Raw genomic sequence first — 6062 nt, 5'->3', positions numbered from 1 at the left:
AAGGGGATCACGGTGTACCTTGTTTCCAACCCCACCAGCGTTGTGAGCTCACCCACCTGCAAGTCCCGTGGGCCGTCTGAGCTGGGCTGGGGGGATTAGGGGGGCGTTGCAGGGAAGACGCCAGGATGGGAGGGCTCAGAGTTATTTCAGACTCAAGGCTAACATTGACGGAGACCTTGAGTTATGTCATGAAAACTGTCTGGACTTGAGGCCCCCTTATGCCAAATGCGGTTTCCAGAAAAAGGATCTGCTGCATAGTTGGAAGCCCATCAACCAAAAGTCGTCTCGTCACTTTTGTACATGAGATCTTTTCATTTGTGAAGAGTATATTATTTTGCTTAATTATGGGCTTAGACGAGATGGCATAGAGCAGCGGAAAAAGCATGAGCTGGGAGTCAGAGCGACCTGGGTCTGAATCATGGCCCTGCCATCCGCCAGCTGTGGTGCCCTGGCCTGCTGGGCCTGAGTCTCCTTGTACATGAATGGAGAATCATCTTGTACTAATGACCTATAACATAGGGCAGTTGTTCCAACTGGATTGTTAATGCATGTCAAGAATCTGGTCTTATTCTGCACTTTAGACATTTAATAATCAGTAGCTAGTATTAAGAAAATATCTGACCTATAACACGGTGACATTTGGTCAACTAGATTTCATGTTCACTCCAGAAAGTTCTATGTAGTGGTGCATTATATATAATCTTTTTGCTGGTAAAATATACTGTTTATATTTAATTTCCATTTCCTGGTGGAATGTACTGCTATTTCATATCAAAACACCTCCCCAGGCTCCCCTTTCCTTCTAAGATGGAGCCTCACTGGTGCCCCACCAGTGCTGATTTTCAGCACCTTGACAGGTGGTTGTTTTTAAATATTTATAGCTTATTTGTAATCATCTATGTCATGATTAATTATGCTCTTCTTTTTTTTTTTTTTTTCCATCAGAGAGAATGAGCACAGGCAGATAGAATGGCAGGCAGAGGCAGAGGGAGAAGCAGGCTCCCTGCTGAGCAAGGAGCCTGATATGGGATTCGATCCCAGGACGCTGGGATCATGACGTGAGCTGAAGGCAGCCGCTTAACCAACTGAGCCACTCAGGAGTCCTTAATTATGATCTTCTTAAGAAAGGATGCATCCAGAAAGGAGATAGGGTTGTCTCTCTCAGTCACTCACTGCCCAAGACTTGAGTCTTCGTCTCCAGTGTGGGGATCATTTTAACCCATGTATCTCACAAAGGTTTTTTTTCTCTTCCCCCGCCCCGCCAACCCCGGTGGGGGTGGGAATCAGGTAAGATCCCTAAGTGGGGAAGAATTTTCTACATTATAACAGATACGTGCATTCAAGCTATGATATGGTTTTTGCTATAGATCCTTTTGCAGATAGGAACCTTCTTTGTGCTTTGGCCACCTGCCTGGGAGTCACCTTGTGGTTACTAAGAGTCTCTCGGCACTACCGGATGTTAGGGGATTGGGCAACTTTCCTGAGTAATTATCTCCTCTGACTCACGTTCCTTGCAGTCCTCATAGTGACCTGTGTACTACCGAGGATGAGCAAGGAATTTCTTCTCTGGAGTTGTTTAAGGAATAGCCTCAAACTTTCAACTTAGTCTTTTTTTACACAACTTTCAGTACTACCTACCTAGTGGCCACAGAACAAATCTGTGCAGCTGTTGGATTTAGGTTTGCAGAAACACATTTTGAGTATGTACTGTGGGAAGGACATAGACTCTCCACTCCAATGAGATTCTTTTCATGGATACCCGTCTCTCCTTAAGGCCTCATTGGGGTGGAAGAGCACAGTTAACACCTAGCCTGAGTACCAAGAAGTCATCAAGAGATAACTTTTAGGTGTACTTGACCATCTTTGTTTTTCCTTGCTTTCTCTGCTTCTGGTCTCTCTCTCTCTCCCTCTCTTCCTTGCTGCCTCCCTTCCTCTTTCTCTTTTTAAATCACTTCCCTTCCCTACTTCCCTTTTACTACCCTCTTTCCCAATCAGTAGACCCACCATGGCATTCCAGGGGTAAGTCATTACCTTTGTTAGATATATTCAGAGTGCAACAGTTGTAAATCTCCAGTCCAGGTCTGAGATTCGAATCCCTTGCTCTGTATTACAATCACCCAAAGGGCTAAAAAATACTGATGCCTGGGCTCAACTGAACTCCAGTTGAGTTAAGATCTCAGGGAGGATTGGGGAGCTGAACCCTGGGCCTGATACTTCAAAAAGCTTTGAAAAGGTTCTAATGTGCATGAGCTTACACTGGTTGAAGATATTTAGAGAGTAAAGATATGACAAAACTATTCTAAAAATAAACTTCAAGAAGATTTATGGCTCAAAGACCTGCAATCATGTGGTTTGGACACACTTGCTTGTTTTCTATCCGTCAAATAACAACTATTTTTTGAGAACCACAGAAAGAGCAGTTGGTTATGCCCAGGCAGAGCTTCTAGGTGAGTTTCCAAGATAAGGCATGTGCTACCCTGAACACTTTAATATACATTATGTCATTCAAGCTTCTCAACAAAGTTAGGAGGCCTTCATATAGGAATAAGGAAGAAACAGGGCACCAAAGGATGACTTACAGAGCTCAAGGTTTGACCACTCATTAGAAGTGGAGCCAAGAGGTATGAATACAGGCATTTTGCAGTCTTCCTTTTAATTATCATGGGATACCTCCTCTCTACATTGACAGATAAGATGAAAACAGACATTTGCTGGAGCACTGGTTCTCAACCTTGGCTGCATATTAGAAGCACTGCAAGAGCTTTGTAAAAACATCCTTCACTCAGGTCACACCTTGGAACAATTAAACCCACCGGTCTCAAGAATGGGACACAGACATCAGTATTTTGTACAGGTGACAAAATTGAAAACTACTGAATTAGAGGAAAGAAAGAGATACAAATTAGAGATCTGCAGATAAGCTTCCTAGGTAATACTTCACCTGAACTTGGCATGAGATGGAATAATAATGCCCTCCCCTTCCGAAAGATGCCCATTTCCCAATCTCAGGGACCTCTGAATATATTACTTTATATGACAGAGGGGAAGTAAGGGTATGGATATGTTAAGGTTGTTAATTAGCTGATGTTAAAATGGGGATTTGGCCTGCATTATTCAGGTAGACCCTCTATAATCACTGGGGTCCTTAACTGTGGAAGAAACAAGCAGAGGAAGGAGAACCAGAGAGATGGTAGCATGAGAAAGACTTGGCCCAATTTAGCTGGCTTTGAAGACAGAGAACAGACTTAAGAAATGCAGGTACGATCCAGCTGGAAAAGATAAGGCAACAAGTGCTACCACAGAGCCTCTCGGATGAAAACAGCCTTGCCAGCATTTTGCATTTAGTCTAGTGAAACTCATTCTGGGCTTCTGACCTCCAAAATTATAAGAAAATTAACTCTTATTGTTTAACCCCCTGTTTGTGGTAATTTATTTCAGCATCAATAAGAAATTAGCATCGTGCCTTAAAAAGGAAGGGTTTGGAGAAACATGTGGTGAGTGTGAAAAATACCCATTTAGCCGCAGATTCAATTTTCCGTGTCTAGTTCTCTATGTACTGTACACCTCACATCTATAGCCTGCGCTTGAGCCAGGATTCAAACCCAAACCTTTCGACTCTAGAATCAGTGCTCATTCCAGTTACCATACTGTGTACTTTTCCTTAAGACAATGTGGTTTTTCTGATCTCGGCTTTGAGCAAAAGGCAAGGAAGCATAATGTCACAGGGGTTCTTATACCACAGAGAAAACAGATTCTCATTCAAGCTACTTAGAGGAACAAATCATCTCTAGTTACTTGGATGTTTAAGGAAGATTGATCTGATAGTTGTGTGAAGAAGGATTGAAGTAAATGAAGGTAAGGGCAGACAGATGAGTCAAGAAGTTCCACAACAGCTTGGGCTCCTGAGAGTTTGAATTCTGAATGGCGGTGGTATGGTGGTAGTAGGAGTTGAGAGGAGAGGAAGAATCCAGGAAACCTGGAGAGGAAAATCAACCCAAAGGAAATCACGCTACTTGAGAAGGGCAAAGGAAAGACAGAGTCAAAGACAGCTCCAGGTTTTCAGCTGTGACAGACTGAAAGAGTGGTTGGTAGTGCCCTTGACAAAACTGAAGGTGCAAGAAAAACAGAACAAATTTGGGGAGTGGGATGGGATAGAGCAATGGTGTTTAATAAAGAATTTGATTGGCCTTTGTTCTTGGGAGGGAGACGCCAATCCTTGGACAATCCCAAGTGATAAAGAATATCATTTTTATGCTAATAAAATGGCTCAAGGAAGGCCCCTGGATACTTTTAGTGTCAGGGCTGGTCCAAGAAAGACCAACCAAGGTGATGAGAGAGTTGCGACTTTAAGCTATCTTGCTTGGCATCTGTAGCATGGAGGATGGGTGGAAATTGAGTTTAATCCGTCAAGGTCATGCAATGAAACCCCAATAAAAACTCCAAACAGTGGAGCTTTCTGGTTAGTAAACATCTCATTGGTGTGCTGGGAGGGTGATCCGTCTGATTCATCCAGGAAAGGGCCCAGAAGCTCCGTATCTGGAACCCTCCCAGATCTTAACCCTAGGAATATCCCTTATAAAAAAAATATATAATCATAAATATGGTGCTTTCCTGAGTTCTGAGAGTCATTCCAGCAAGTCATCAAATCTGGGGACATGGGGAACCCCTTTTTTGTAGCCAGTCTTCCAGAAGCTTCCGTGGCCTGAATAGTCCTGAGATTTGTGGCTGGTGGCTAACCTCTGAAATGGAGGCAGTCTTGTAGAGGACTTTACCCTTAACCTAGGAGTCTGTCAGAATTGGATTTCTGTTCACCCACCTGTGGTAGAAACAAAATATGTTGTTTCCCCTCAATACTAAGGCCAAAAGTGAATGCTGAGATCATTAAATACAACATTAAAGTACTCACACTGTGATTCTTCATTGACCATTCTGACCTCTCCAATGGCTTTGTGCCCGAAGGATAGAATGAAATATTGGGGTCTAAAAGACAAAATGGAGTTTCTGTTACTCACTTGCAATGAAATGGTGAGCATGTAACTCATTCTCTTTGGGCCATAGCCCTTTATCTTTAAAATGGAAATATTAAGACCTAATTTGTACAGCTGTTAAGAGAATGAACATAAAAATCTAAGATCTTGGCACGTGACAGGTATTCAGTGAATATAATTTCCAGCTGTCCTTTAGGATTATTTCCAATTGGAATGGTTCTTTCTGAGCAAGATTTTCTTTTATCCCGTTCATCAAGAAGTCGTCAAAGTGATTGACGTGGCTTCAGTGAACACGCAGTGAACTATGTGACCTCGGGGGGGATATGCTGACTCAACCTCTCAACCGACAGTGGCTGTTAGAGAGCTTCATCTTAAAGAGGGTCTTACTATAATTGAAAAATTCACAACGTCTGCTCTGGGGAAGGGAGGACACCCGTTCAATGCCTGTATCTGCTATCACTACGATGCCAGAACAGCTTGCTGCCACATGTGTTAAAACCCATCTTGGCTGCAGGTGTCCAGTGTCTATGCTCTGAATGGCGCCATTATTATGGGCACATTTAAGCTTCAGTCATTTGCCCAGGGATACCCAGCATATCTGGGGCCCAGAATGAAAGCCAGGCCTGTGGATGCCTCCTTGTCCCCTCAACAGACTCCTCCTGACTTGCCTCTCTTCCATTTTGTGGCAAAGTGGTTACATTTCTGCACCAAATAACCAGCAGACTTTCCTAGAGGAACGCCGTTTTTCATTTCCCTCTGGTGATCCCACAAAATGGTTGGGTGTCATCCCTCATGTGAATTCATCTCTTGCGAAGAATACGTTTAAAAAAAAAAAAAAACACTTATTATGCCAGGTACTGGGATAGAAACTTACTTGGGATGACCAGATAAGCTTCTGAGGTTTTATTCTGTCAATTGTGCAGACAGGAAGGCTGAGCCCCAAAGCAATCACACTATTTAGAAGAAGAGATGGGATTTAAAATTAGGTGTGTCTCACCTCTAATCCTTTTTTCCTTTTGGGAAAGCTTATTAAGCTGTGTGGGAAAGATGGCTCCTTATTTCTGAGGTAGAATC

Source organism: Neovison vison, chromosome 4 (assembly GCF_020171115.1).
Source record: "Neovison vison isolate M4711 chromosome 4, ASM_NN_V1, whole genome shotgun sequence".
Taxonomy (NCBI): Eukaryota; Metazoa; Chordata; class Mammalia; order Carnivora; family Mustelidae; genus Neogale; species Neogale vison.
Note: the sequence above shows the minus strand (reverse complement) of the source record.